Raw genomic sequence first — 14,957 nt, 5'->3', positions numbered from 1 at the left:
ACACAACTATATAACTGTCAAATCATCCTAGATACCCCAGGAATTGACCTGAAGACTAACATAACAAACTCCACAAGTAAAGGGAGAGAAGAGGCCATATAACGAAGGCAAGAAGTGTGACCAAAACCTCAAAAAATACAAATAATTTTAAGAGAATATTATGGGCTCTCTCTCTTAGGTTCGGGTTACATAGTGGTGATTGGCAAAGTGATCCTCAGAAAGGCTGCTGCAGCCAGAACAGCCAGAGACCTGTGGGCTGTCTGCAAGCCCTGCACTCCCTCAATGAGCTGGAGAAGTCTTGTTGTATCAGAGTAAGATGGACAGTAGCTTTGATTGTGATTGTTGTGATTGTGTTGAGCTGGAGCCACCTGATCGTTAACAGAAGTCATCTTGTGTTAACTAACAACCACCAGGGCTTCCTGTTGAAATATATAACAATGAAGGAAGAAAAGATGCAAAACAGAAATAGTGCTTACCAGAACCTTATGATGATGCTTAGGACCAGTTCAACATTAAATGTATCTGCACTGTGAGGAGAATGTTCATAGAAGACTGTTATGTGCATATTTATTCACATTTTTGTTGAAAGTTAAATCATTTAGCACAGTAAATCTGAATGCACAACATGCCATTTTGTTCTGTTTGAATTTCTTGAGTGTTTTCTTTACATGTCTGCAGAGTTGCTGCACCTTTCTTGATCTATGAGTACCACAATATTTTAAATCTCAATATAAGTAGAGCTTTTTGAGCTTTAAATCTAAGGGGAACTCAATGGACCTGGTGGCATACGCAATGAACATCAAGAAATCATGCTGTGGAAGCAAAATTATTTTTTTTCCTTTTTTGGAAGATCTTTCCTTTTTATGTCAGTTTTATTCCTTGTTTACACACTCAATTCAAAAGGAAAAGACAATAGTAAAGTTTTCAAAATGGCAGATAAATTTGAATGTCTCATGAAAATTCATGGTTTTGATCTGGACTTTAGTTATATGGACTTAAAGCCATTGGGTTGTGGAGGGAATGGCTTGCTTTTTTTCTGCTGTTGACAATTACTTTGACAAAGGAGTAACCATCAAGAAAATTGTCCTACTGTTCCCCAGAGTGCCAAACATGCTCTATGTGAAATCAGAATTATTAGAAGACTTAACCATAATAATGTTTTGTGTTTGAAATTCTTGGTCCTAGTGGAATCCAGTTAACAGATGACGCAGGTTCTCTTACTGAACTGAATAGTGTTTACATTGTTCAGGGATATGTTGAGACAGATTTGGCTAATGTGCTGGAGCAAAGCCCTTTACTGGAAGAGCATGCCAGGCTTTTCATATATCAACTGTTTTGTGGGTTCAAATATATTCCCTCTGCAAATGTACAGCACAGAAATCTTAAACCAGCTAAACTTATCATTAATAATAAAGACCTGGTACTGAAGATAGATGATTTTGGTCTTGAATGGACCATGGATCTCCATTATTCCTATAGCGGTCATCTTTCTGAAGGACTGGTTACCAAAAGGTACAGGTCTCCACATCTATTACTTTCTCCTTATAGGGCTGCAGGTTCCATATTTGCCAAAATGCTGACTGGTAAAACCCCCTTTGCAGGTGAACATGAACAGATGCAGCTGATTTTAGAATCTATTCCTGTTGTACGTGAGGTAGATAGATCATCAGGAGCTTCTCAGTGTAATTCCAGTTTATGTTAGAAATGATGTGACTAAGCCACACAAACCTTTAACTCAGCTGCTTCCAGGAATTAGTCAAGAAGCCCTGGATTTCCTGGACCAAATTTTGACATTTAGCCCTCTAGATCGGTTGATAGCAGAAGCACCTTCACATCCATCCTTACATGAGCATATATTCATTTCCAATGGATAAGCCAATTTCAAGTCATCATTTTCATATTGAAGATGAAGTTGATGATATTTTGCTTATGGATGAAACTCACGGTCATATTTATAACTGGAAAAGGTAACATGATTGTCAATTTTCAGAGCATGATTGGCCTATACATAACAACTTTGATATTGATGAATTTCAGCTTAACCCAAGAGTTCTGTCTGATGTCCCTGATGAAGAAGTACAAGTCGATCCTCAAAAATATTTGGATGGAGATCATGAAAAGTATTTAAAGGATCCTGTTTTTTTATACCAAGTACTCTACTGAGCCTTGTTGGCAGTACCCAGATCATCATGAAAACAAATATTTTGATCTGGAGTGTAGCCATACTTGTAACTACAAAACAAGGTCATTATTATATTTAGATAATTTTCAGAGAGAGTGAAATTAACCATTATCATGAAACCAAACTTACTATAGATATTTCCAATTGGAAATAACAAAGCAAAGAAAAATCTGATAAAAAAAGCAAGTCAAAATGTGAAAGGAATGGATTGGTTAAAGCCAAGATAGCTGTAGAGGATGCATCATAGCAACTGGCTGGAAAAGAAAGGGAAAAAAATAGCGATTTGACTTTGATTCTTTTATGGCAGGAACTATTCAACTTAATTCACAACATGAGCCTATTGATGTTGTTGATAAATTAAATGACTTGAATAGCTCAGTGTCCCAACTAGAATTGAAAAGTTTCATATCAAAGTCAGTAAGCTGAGAAAAACAGGAAAGAGGAATGGCAAATTTATCTCAATTAGAAGCCTTGTATCAATGTTTTTGAGATAGCCAGTTTATGGTTGGAGGGGAGGACTGTTTTCTCATAAATCAGTTTTGTTGTGAGGTAAGGAAGAATGCACAAGTTGAGAAGGAATATACTTACAGCAGTTACATGGACAAGTTATTTAGGGGGAAAGAAGATTCTGAAATTCTGGGAACTAAGTCAGTAGAGGATGAGTAGCTTTGGGGGAGAGGAAATGAGGAAGGATGTCTGAACAACAGTGGGGAATTCCTCTTTTTAAAAAAGCTTGAATCCATAGGCATGCCATAGTTTCACAGCCCAGTTGGGCCCCCACTTAAGTCGATACAAGCCACTTTAACACCTTCTGCTATGAAATCTTCCCCTCAGATTCCTCATAAGACATACATCAGCATTCTGAGACATGTTCACTAAAACACTCAGCAGACATTACTCTTTGTATTCTTCATGAAATGTGTTTTGTTTTTTTATTACTATTGTTTAAGTCATAATTTTTACTTGAATCAGATGGTGTCATTTAGAATGGATTTTACTAGTGTTGGTTTTTAAAATCCTGACTTCTTGGGGCGCCTGGGTAGTGCAGTCGTTAAGCGTCTGCCTTCAGCTCAGGGCGTGATCCCGGCATTCCGGGATCGAGTCCCACATTGGGCTCCTCTGCTGGGAGCCCGCTTCTTCCTCTCCCACTCCCTTGCTGTGTTCCCTCTCTCGCTGGCTGTCTCTCTGTCACATAAGTAAAATCTTTAAAAAAAATTAAAAAATAAAAAACATAAAATCCTGACTTCTTTTCTACACATGAGATGGTTTTCATTTTAACTGGCATGTCATTTACAAACAAAAATAAAGAATAGAGCAAAATAATGAAATGCAAGAGGAGACAAAACAAATTCCCTAAGAAAACTGAAAAACATTCTCCTAAGAATAATGATCTGTTTTACAGGAAACAAAAATCTTGCCTTCAAATGTATATAGTGAAATCATCCATACATAATTGCATGAAAACATTTATTTTTTTCCTAACACATATTTCATTCATGAGTATTTTTAAGTTTTGAATACTGTACACATTTCTCAAAATACATGATAACAGCAGCAGCTGAGAATGAACGCTCAATTTGGTAGACATGTGTTATGAACCTCAAGGTAACAAAAGTGGCAAAAGATATACCACACATATAGCTTCACATATACACTTCTATTTAGCCAGGGTTATTGTAGATAGCTACCCTTAATAAGATTCACACACTATTTATATATATTCTGGTATGCATTCTTTAGAGTGAAGTGTTACATCACATTTCATTTGTCATAGCAAATCAGTGTATTTCCTGTATTTAATTATAAAAGTTAGCTTCGTTTTTGAGAATTATTTGTAAATACACTTTTCCCATTTGACATTATGGCTTGTTGCCTACTTAGCTGAATATATAAATGTCAGCTCATCCAAAGGCTGTCCATGTACTTAATTTACTGAAGTATTTATTTTAAGAAAACTATCACTGTTATAGGAATATGTATTTTGGAGGTGATTGATCAATCTATAAAGAAACATTATGAATTATTTTATTATATAATGTTCCTAGAAGACTTACCTGTGTTTAGATTTTTTAAGTATGGTAATACTAGATTTGTGTGCATGGAAGTAAATAGGGTACATTACTGTAGTTTTAAAGTTGTACATGATAAGATATATTTTTAATTTACTGTATTTTTTAACTTTAATTTATTTAAAAATAATTAATTAACATACAGCATATTATTAGTTTCAGAGGTAGAGTTTAGTGATTCGTCAGTTACATATAACAACCAGGACTCATTCATCAAGTGCCCTCCTTAATACCTGTGACCCAGTTACCCGATCCCCAAGCCCACCTCCATTCTAGCAATCTTCAGTTTGTTTCCTATACTTAAGAGTCTCTTATGGTTTGTCTCCCTCTTTGATTTCATATTATTTTATATTTCCCTTCCTTCCCCCATGTTCATCTGTTTTCTTCCTTAAATTCCACATATGAGCGAAATTATAAGATAATTGTACTTCTCTGTCTGACTTATTTAACTTAGCATAATACCTTCCAGTTCCATCCATGTTGTTGTGAATGGGAAGATTTCTTTTTCTGATGGGTGAGTAATATTCCATTATATATATATACCAATTCTACATTATCCATTCATCTGTTGATGGACATCGGGGCACTATCCATATTGTTGCTATTGTGGACATTTCTGCTATAAACATTAGGGTGTGGGTGCCCCTTTGATTCATTGTGTTGTTATCCTTTGGATAAATACCTAGAAGTAAAATTGCTGGATTGTAGGGTAGTTCTATTTTTAACTTTTTAAAATAATTCTTTTATTATGTTATGTTAGTCACCAGACAGTATATCCTTCGATTTTGATGTAATGTTCCATGATTCATTATTTGTGTATAACAACAAGTGCACCACGCAATATGTGCCCTCCTTAATACACATCACCAGCCTATCCTAGTCCCCCACTCCGCTCGCCTCTGAAGCCCTCAGTTTGTTTCCCAGAGTCCATAGTCTCTCATGGTTCATTCCCTCTTCTCTTTACCCCCCTTAATTCTTCCATTGCTTCTCCTACCTATCTTCCTGCTATTTCTTATGTTTCATAAATGAGTGAAACCATAAGATAATTGTCTTTCTCTGCTTGACTTATTTCACTTAGCACAATCTCCTCCAGTCCCGTCCATCTTGGTGCAAATGTTCGGTTATCATGCTTTCTGATGGTTGAGCAATATTCCATTGTATATACGGACCATATCTTCTTAATCCAGTCATATGTTGAAGGGCATCTCAGGTCCTTCCACAATTTAGCTATTGTGGACAATGCTGCGATGAACATTGGGGTGCATATGACCCTTCTCTTCACTATGTCTGTATCTTTGGGTTAAATACCCAGTAATGCAATTGCTCAGTCATAGAGAAGCTCTATTTTTAACTTTTTGAGGGACTTCCACACTGTTTTCCAAAGTGGCTGTACCAATTTGAATTCTCACCAAGAGCGTAACAGGGATCCCCTTTCTCCACATCCTCTTCAACATTTGCTGTTTCTTACCGTGTCATTTTTGCCATTCTAACTGCTGTAAGGTGGCATCTCTATGTGGTTTTGATTTAAATTTCCCTGAGGGCTAATGATTTTGAACATTTTCATATGTCTGTTAGCCATTTGTATGTATTCATTGGAAAGGTGTCTGTTCATATCTTCTGTCCATTTTTTGATTTCACTATTTGTTTCTTGTGCATTGTGTTTGAGAACTTCTTTGTAGATCTTGGATGCCAGAATTTATCTGTAGTGTCATTTGCAAATATCTTCTCCCATTCCGCGGACTCCCTCTTAGTTTTTTTGACTGTTTCTTTGGCTGTGCAGAAGCTTTTTATCTTGATGAAGTCCCACAAGCTCAAAGAGGTTGCAGCCTATGTTCTCCTCTATGATTTTGATGGATTCTTGTCTCACATTGAGGTCTTTCATCCATTTGGAGTTTATCTTTGTGTATGGTGTGAGAGAGTGGACAAGTTTCATTCTTTTTCATATAGATGTCCAATTTTCCCAGCACCATTTATTGAAGAGACTGTCTTTTTTCCACTGGATGTTTTTTAATGCTTTATCAAAGATTAGTTGCCCAAAGAGCTGAGGGTCCATTTCTGGGTTCTCTATTCTGTTCTATTGGTCTGTGTGTCTGTTTTTGTGCCAGTACCATGCTGTCTTTGTGATCATAGCTTTGTAGTATAGCTTGAAATCTGGCAATGTGATGCCCTAGCTTTGTTTTTCCTTTTCAACAATTCCTTGGGGATTCGGGGCCTTTTCTTGTTCCACAGAAATTTAAGGGCTGCTTGTTCCTGTTCTTTGAAAAATGTCATTGGTATTTTGATCAAGATGGCATTGGAAGTGTAGATTGTTCTGGGTAGCATAGACATTTTAACTATGTTTATTCTTCCAATCCATGAGGATGGAATGTTTTTCCATTGTTTGTGTCTTCTTCAATGTCTTTCAAGAGTGATTTGTAGTTTCTAGAATATAGATCATTTACCTCTCTGGTTAATTCCGAGATAACATAATTTTTGGTGCTATTGTAATTGGAATGGATTCCCTAATTTCTTTCTTCAGTCTCATTGTTCGTGTATAGAAATGCAACTGATTTCTGAGCATTGATTTTGTATCCTGTCACATTACTGAATTGCTCTACAAGTTCTAGTAGTTTGGGGGTGGAGTCTTTGGGTTTTCCACATAGAGTATCATGTCATCTGCGAAGAGAGACAGTTTGACTTCTTTGACAATTTGGATGCATTTTATACCTTTTTGTTGTCTGATTGCTGTTGCAAGGTCCTCTAGTACTACGCTGAATAATAATGGAGAGTGTGGGCATCCTTGTCATGTTCCTGGTCTTAAGGGAAAGGCTTTCATCTTTTCCCCACTGAGAATGATATTCGCTGTAGGCATTTCATAGGTGGTTTTTATGAATTTGAGGAATGTACCCTCTATCCCTACACTCTGAAGGGTTTTTATTCAGGAAAGGATGCAGTATTTTGTCAAATGGTTTTTCTGCATCAATTGAGAGGATCATATGATTCTTGATTCTTTTCTTGTTGATATGATCTTTCACACTGTTTGATTTGTGAATGTTGTACCACCCTTGCATCCCAGGTTTGAATCCCACTTGGTCTTGATGGATAATTCTTTTAATGTACAGTTGGATTCTATTAGCTAGGATCTTGTTGAGAATTTTGGCATCCATATTCAAAAGGGAAATCAGTCTGTAATTCTTCTTTTGGATGGGGTCTTTGCCTGCCTTAGGGATCAAGGTAATACTGGCCTCATAGAATGAGTTTGGTAGTTTTCTTTCTGTTTCTATTTTTTGAAATAGCTTCAGAAGAATAGGTATTATTTCTTCTCTGAATGTTTGGTAGAATTCCCCACGGAATCCGTCAGGCCCTGAACTCTTGTTTTTGGAGAGGTTTTTTATGTTTCTGTCTTGGTAGTTTATAGGTTTCCAGGAAGGCATCCGAGAGAGGGAACACAAGCAGGGGGAGTGGGAGAGGAAGAAGCAGGCTCACAGCAGAGGAGCCCGACGTGGGGCTTGATCCCATAACGCCGGGATCACACCCTGAGCTGAAGGCAGTCGCTTAACTGCTGTGCCACCCAGGCGCCCCTGGAGAGGTTTTTAATCACTGCTTCAATCTCTTCATAATTAATTGGTCTGTTTAAATAATCAATTTCTTCATGTTTCTGTCTTGGTAGTTTATAGGTTTCCAGGAAGGCATCCATTTCTTCCAGGTTGTTTAATTTATTGGCATAAAGCTGTTGATAAAAGCTTCTAATGACCCTTCCTATTTCATTGGTGTTTGTCATAATCTCTCCTCTTTCATTCATAATTTTATTAATTTAGATCCTTTCTCTATTCTTTTGAATAAGTCTGGCCAGTGGCTTATAGATCTTATTTAGTCTTTCAAAAAACCAGGTTCTAGTTTTGTTGATCTGCTCTACTATGCTCCTGGTTTCTAATTCATTGATCTCTGCTCTAATCTTGATCAACTGCTTTCTTGTGTGAGGGATAGTCCTCTTCTGTTCCAGCTCCAGCTTCTTGAAGTGAGAATATAAAAACTGCATTTTAGATTTTTCTATTCTTTTGAGGCAGGCTTGGATGGCTATGTATTTCCACCTTAGGATGACCTTTGCAGTGTCCCATAGATTTTGGACCAATGTGTTTTCATTTTTGTTGGTTTCCAAAAATTAATTAATCTCCTTAATTACCTGGTTTACCCAATCATTCTTGAGCATGATGGTTCTTAGATTCCAAGTGTTTGAGTTTCTTCCAAATTTTTCCTTGTGATTGAGTTTCAGTTTCAAAGCATTGTGGTCTGAGAATATGCAGGGTATAATTTCAGTCTTTTGGTATCGGTGGAGACCTGTTTTGTGACCCAGTAAATGGTCTATTCTAGAGAAAGTTCCATGCGCATTCAAAAACAATGAGTATTCTGTTGTTCTGGGGTGTAGTGTTCTGTATATATCTATGAGGTCCATCTGGTCTAGTATGTCATTCAAAGCTTTTGTTTCTTTGTTGATTTTCGGCTTAGTTGATCTGTCTATTGCTGAGAGTGGAGTGTTGAGGTCCCCTACTAGTAACATATTATTATTTATTTGTCTCTTTATTCTGGTTAACAGTTGGCTGTGTATCTAACTGATGCCCTGTTGGGGGCATAGATATTTATAATTGTCATATCCACTTGTTGGATACATCCTTAAAGAATAATATACTTGCCTTCTGTATCTCTAACTACAGTCTTTAAATGAAAATCTAATCTGTCTGATATGAGAATTGCTACCCCAGTTTTCATTTGAGGACCATTTGCATGAAAAATGGTTTTCCATCCCTTCACTTTCAGTCTGCTGCATGTATCTTTAGGTTCAAGATGAGTCTCAGGTAGACAGCAAATGGATGGGTCATGTCTTTTTATCCAATCTGCAACCCTCTGGCATTTTATGGGAGCATTTAGGCCATTCACATTGAGAGTGATTACTGAGAGATATGATTTTAATGATGTCATGTTTCCTGTGAAATCTTTGTTTCTATAGATTGTAAATTTCTGTTCTGTATCTCTCTTGGGTACTCTTTACTTTTATAGAACCCCCTCTTAATATCTCATGTAGGGCTGGTTTGGTGGTTATGAAATCCTTCAGTTTCTGCCGACCTTTGAAGGTACTTATCTCTCCATCAATTCTGAATGACAACCTTGCTGGATAAAGGATCCTTGGCTGCATGATCTTCTCAGTTAGAGCTTTTAAAATACCTTGCCAACCCTTCCTGGCCTTCCAGGTCTCTGAAGACAGGTCTGACGTTATTCTAATATTCTTCCTTCTGTATGTAAGTATTTTCTTCCCCCTGGCCGCTTTCAAGACTGTAACCTTGGATCTAATATTTGAAAATTGCACTATGACGTGACGTGGTGTAGGTCTGTTCTCATTGATCTTGGGAGGGGTCCTCTCTGCCTCTTGGGCATGAATGCTTGTTTCCCTTGCCAGATTAGGGAAGTTCTCAGCTACGATTTGTTCAAAGATCTCTAGACCCCTCTCTTTCTCCACCCCCTTGGGGATGCCAATGATTCTGACATTGGAAAGTTTCATTGAGCCAGTAGTCTCCCATAATCTACATTCTTGAGATTGGATTTTTTTGAGCCAAGTTTCCATTTTTACTTTCTCTTCTACCATCCCATCTTCCAATTCACTAATTTGTCCTTCTGCCTCATTTACCCTGGCCATCAGCGCATCTAGTTTAGACTGCATTTGATTGATAACATTTTTAATTTCTGCCAGATTCACTCTCATTTCTCCCCTAGAGATTCTATATTCTCATTAATATTTCCATTAATATTTTTTCAAGCCTACACGTCTTCTTGACCATTTTTACTCTGAACTCCATTTCTGACAATTTGGTTATATCCATATCCATCAGTTCTGTGGTAGAAGCCATAGTCTCTGTGTCCTTTTTTTTTTTTTGCTGAGGGTTCCTCCTCCTTGTCATTCTGATGAGGAGAGGTTGCAGGGATGCCCAGAGCCCAAATTATTGACCAGGACCCAGGCAGTGTGCACTTGTTTTATAGGGATCTTAGGGATGTGGGCTTCTTGATTTTTCAGCCTGCCTTCTGGGGGAGGGGGCTGCCGCATTGATACATAGGCAACCCTGTTTGGGTAGAGTTGCCCCTTCCCCTGCAAGGGGGGATGGGAATGGGCACAATGTGAACTGGTATTTCCAGGCTTTCATTCTCTGGCGGCTTTCCCTGGGGGTTTTCTGTGACTCTTCTGAGAGTCAGAGCCGCAGTGGTTGTATCCTAGCCTCTGTTTCAGAACAGAGAGATCGCAGTCTGCTCTCCGCTGAGGTCTCCTGGCCACTTTAACTCTGGTTCTGTTGGTGCCACTAAAAACCCCACAGTGTCCCAGGATGTGTGCCCCACAGCCACTCTCCCAGCCCTCGCTTCCAGGGCTGGCATGTCTCTGTCCTTTGTGCTTCTAATACCGCCAGCCGCCCCCAGTTCCCTCAAGCACTCCCGACCTCCCTGTTTCAGTGTGGTTCGTGTGTGCTCTGGAGCGCCGGTTTTCCGTCTGGTTGGGTGTGCGCTCCCGAGCTCCCACTTTCAGTCTAGTTCTAGTGTGCACTCCGGAGCTCCAGTTTTCTGTCTGTTCATGTGCATGTTCCCAGGCTCACGGTCTCAGTCTGCTTTCTAGAGGGTGCCAGTCCAGGAGTCTGGCCTGCTACCCAGTACAGGAGGCTACTGCTTCCCGGGGTCCCAGTGTGGTGGCTCCCTCCCCCTTCCATTTATCTTCAGAAAACTGTGCACGGATTCAAGGCTCTCTGCTTTGTACCTCAATACTCAGCACTGGAGATGTTCGTTTGTAGAGATCCAGATGTATCTTCCTACATTTCAGGCTGATTTTGTGGGTGTTCTCGATGGTCTGGTAGATATCCAGCTCCATTCAGGGTACCAGCTGAAAAAAGGGTCCTCTACTCCTCCGCCATCTTTTCCCCTCCCCCTCCTATTTTTAACTTTTTGAGAAACTTCCATACTGTTTTCCAGAGCACCTGTACCAGTTTGCATTCTCACCAATGATGAAAAAGTGTTCCCTTTTCTCCACATCCTCACCAACATCTGCTATTTCCTGACTTGTTAATTTTAGTTATTCTGACTGGTGTAAGGTGGTATCACATTGTGGTTTTTTATTTTTATTTCCCTGATTCTGAGTTGAGCATTTATTCATACATCTGTTGGCCATTTTATGTGTTCTTTGGAGAAATGTCTGTTCATGTCTTCTGCCCTTTTTTTGAATGGATTATTTGGTTTTTGGGTGTTGAGTTTCATAAGTTCTTTATAGATTTTGGATACTAGCCCTTTATCTGATGCGACACTGGTAAATATCTTCTCCCATTCTGTAGGGTGTCTTCTGGTTTGGTTGACTGTTTCCTTTGCTGTGCAAAAGCTTTTATCTTGATGAAGTCCCAAGACTTTTGCTTTTGTTTTCCTTGCCTTTGAAGGTGTGTCTATCAAGAAGTTACTGTGGCTGAGGTCACAGAGGTTGCTGCTTGTGTTCACCTCTAGGATTTTGTAGGATTCCTATCTCACATTTATGTCTTTCATCCATTTTGAGTCTATTTTTGTGTATGGTGTAAGAAAATGGCCCAGTTTCATTCTTTTACATGTGGCTGCCCAATTTTCCCAACGCCATTTGTTGAAGAGACTGTCTTTTTTCCATTGGGTACTCATTCATACTCTGTCGAAGATGAGTTGACCATTGAGCTGAGGGTATATTTCTGGGGTCTCTATTCTGTTCCAATAATCTATGTATCTGTTTTTGTGCCAGTACCAAACTGTCTTGATGATTACAGCTTTGTAATATAGCTTGAAGTACAGAATTATGATTCCACCAGTTTTGGTTTTCTTTTTCAACATTCCTTTGGCTATTCAGAGTTTTTTTCTGGTTCTATACAAATTTTAGGATTATTTATTCCAGCACTGTGAAAAATGTTGATGGTATTTTGATAAGGATTGCATTGAATGTGCAGATTCTTTTGGGCAGCATAGACATTTTAACAATATTTATTCTTCCAATCCATGAGCATGGAATGTTTTTCCATTTCTTTGTGTCTTCCTTAATTTATTTAATAAATGTTCTATAATTTTCAGACTACAGATCATTTGCCTCTTTGGTTAGGTTTATTCCTGGGTATTTTATGATATTTGGTGCAATTGTAAATGGGATCAATTCCTTGATTTCTCTTTCTTCTGTTGCACTGTTAGTGTATAGAAATGCACCTGACTTCTGTGCATTGGTTTTAGATCATGCAACATTCCTGAATTGCTGTATGAGTTCTAACAATTTTTGGGTAAAGTCCTTTGGGTTTTCCACATAGAGTTTTATGTCATCTGTGCAGAGCGAAAGTTTGACTTATTCTTCACAGATTTGGATGCCTTTTATTTCCTTTTGTTGTCGGATTGCTGAGGCTATTACTTCCAATACTATGCTGACCAACAGTCATGAGAGTGAACATCCCTGTCATGTTCCTGATCTTAGGGAAAAAGCTCTCAGTTTTTCCCTGTTGAGCATGATATTTGCTTTGGGTTTTCATACATGTCTTTTATGATATTGAGGTATGATCCCTCTATCCCTACACTGCAGAGAGTTTTAATCAAGAAGGTATCCTGTATTTTGTCAATTGCTTTTCTGCATCAATTGAGAGAATCATACAGTTCTGGTCCTATCTTTTATTAATATGGTGCATCACATTGATTTGTAGATGTCGAACTACCCTTGCAGCCCAGGAATAAATGCCACTTGGCCCTGGTGAATAATCCTTTTAATGTACTGTTGAATCCTATTGGCTAGTATCTTCGTGAGAATTTTTGCATCCATAGTCATCAGGTCCATTGGTCTGTAATTCTCTTTTTTGGTGGAATCAAGTTAATGCTGGCTTCATAGAATGATTTTGGAAGTTTTTCTTCCATTTTTTTGAAAAAAGCTTCAGAAGAATAGGTATTAATTCTTCTTTAAATGTTTGGTAGAATTCTGCTGGGAAACCATCTAATCTTGGACTCTTGTTTGTTGTGAGATTTTTGATTACTGAATCAATTTCTTTGCTGGTTATGGGCGTGCTCATGTTTTCTAATTCTTCCTGTTTCAGTTTTTGGTAGTTTATTTGTTTCTAGGAGTGCATCCATTTCCTCCAGATTGCCTAATTTGTTGGCATGTAGTTGTTTATACTATGCTCTTATAATTGTTTATATTTCTTCAGTGTTGGTTGTGATCTCTTCTCTTTCATTTATGATTTTATTTATTTGGGTCCTTTCTCTTTTCTTTTTGATAAGCCTGGCTAGGAGTTTATCAATCTTATTAATTCTTTTGAAGAACAAGCTCTTAGTTTTGTTGATCTGTTCTACTGTTCTTTTGATTTCTATTTCATTGGTTTCTGCTCTAATCTTTATTATTTCTCTTCTCCTGCTGGATTTGGGCTTTATTCACTATTCTTTTTCCAGCTCCTTTAGTTGCAAGCTTAGGTTGTGTATTTGAGACTTTTCTTGTTTCTTGAGAAGGGCCTGTATTGCTATATACTTCCCTCTTAGGACTACCTTTGCTGCATCTCAAAGGCTCTGAGTTGCTGTGTTTTCATTTTCATTTGTTTCAATGAATTCTTGAAATTATTCTTTAATTTCCTGGTTGACCCATTTATTCTTCAGTAGGATGCCCTTAACCACCATGTATTTGTGTTCCTTCCATTTTTTTTTTCTTGTGATTGAGTTCATGTTTTAAAGCATTGTGGTCAGAAAATATGCAGGGAATAATCCCAAGCTTTTGTTCCCTGTTGATACCTGATTTGTGACCCAGTATGTGATCTTTTCTGGAGAATGTTCCATGGGCACTCGAAAAGAATGTGCACTCTTTTGCTTTAGGATGAAATGCTCTGAATATATCTGTGAAGTTCGTCTGGTCCAGTGTGTTATTCAAAGCCTTTATTTCCTTGTTGATCTTCTGCTTAGATGATCTGTCTGTTGCTGTGAGTGGGATGTTACAGTCCCCTACTATTTTTGTATTATTATCAATGTGTTTCTTTAATTTGGTTATTAATTGGTTTATATAATTGGCTGATTTCAAGTTAGGGGCATAAATATTTATAATTGTTAGATCTTTTTTTTGGCTAGACCTTTTTATTATGATACACTGTTCTTCTTCATCTCTTATTGCAGTCATTGGTTTAAAACCTAGTTTGTCTGATATAAGGATGACTACTCCATCTTTCTTTTGGTGTCCATTAGCATGATAAATAGTTTTCCACACCCTCACTTTCAACCTGGAGGTGTCTTTGGGTCTAAAATGAGTCTCTTGGAGACAGCCTATGGATGGGTCTTGTTTTTCTATCCAATCTGATACACTATGCATTTTGATTAGGGCATTTAGTTCATTAACATTCAGAGTGATTATTGAAAGATATGAATTTTGTGCCATTGTATTACCTGTAGAGTTGCTGTTTCTGTAGATTGTCTCTGTTCCTTTTTTAGTCTTTGATACTTTTATGCTCTATTTTTTGCTCAAAGGACCCCCTTTAATATTTCTTGCAGGGCTGGTTTAGTGATCAAAATTCTTTTAGTTTCTATTTGTCCTGGAAACTCTCTCTTCTATTCTGAATGATAGCCTTGTTGAATAAAGTATTCTTAGCTGCATATTTTTCTCATTTAGCACTTTGAATATATCATGCCAGTACTTTCTTGCCTTCCAGGTCTCTGTGGACAGGTCTGCTGCCAGTCTCTGTGTC

The 14,957-nt window shown here is 38.0% G+C and overlaps 1 protein-coding gene and 1 pseudogene across 4 annotated transcripts in view; one reads left to right on the top strand and one right to left on the bottom strand.

Moving 5' to 3' along the window:
* Positions 1–14,957, bottom strand: part of DACH2 (dachshund family transcription factor 2) — a 798,780-nt gene that overhangs the window by 313,565 nt on the left and 470,258 nt on the right. The gene's annotated exons all lie outside the window — the stretch shown is intronic.
* On the top strand, positions 930–3,061 carry LOC100471723 (annotated as a pseudogene).

The sequence above is a fragment of the Ailuropoda melanoleuca genome, chromosome X, assembly GCF_002007445.2.
Source record: "Ailuropoda melanoleuca isolate Jingjing chromosome X, ASM200744v2, whole genome shotgun sequence".
Classification (NCBI taxonomy): domain Eukaryota; kingdom Metazoa; phylum Chordata; class Mammalia; order Carnivora; family Ursidae; genus Ailuropoda; species Ailuropoda melanoleuca.
This window is presented reverse-complemented; position numbering and strand designations above follow the sequence as displayed.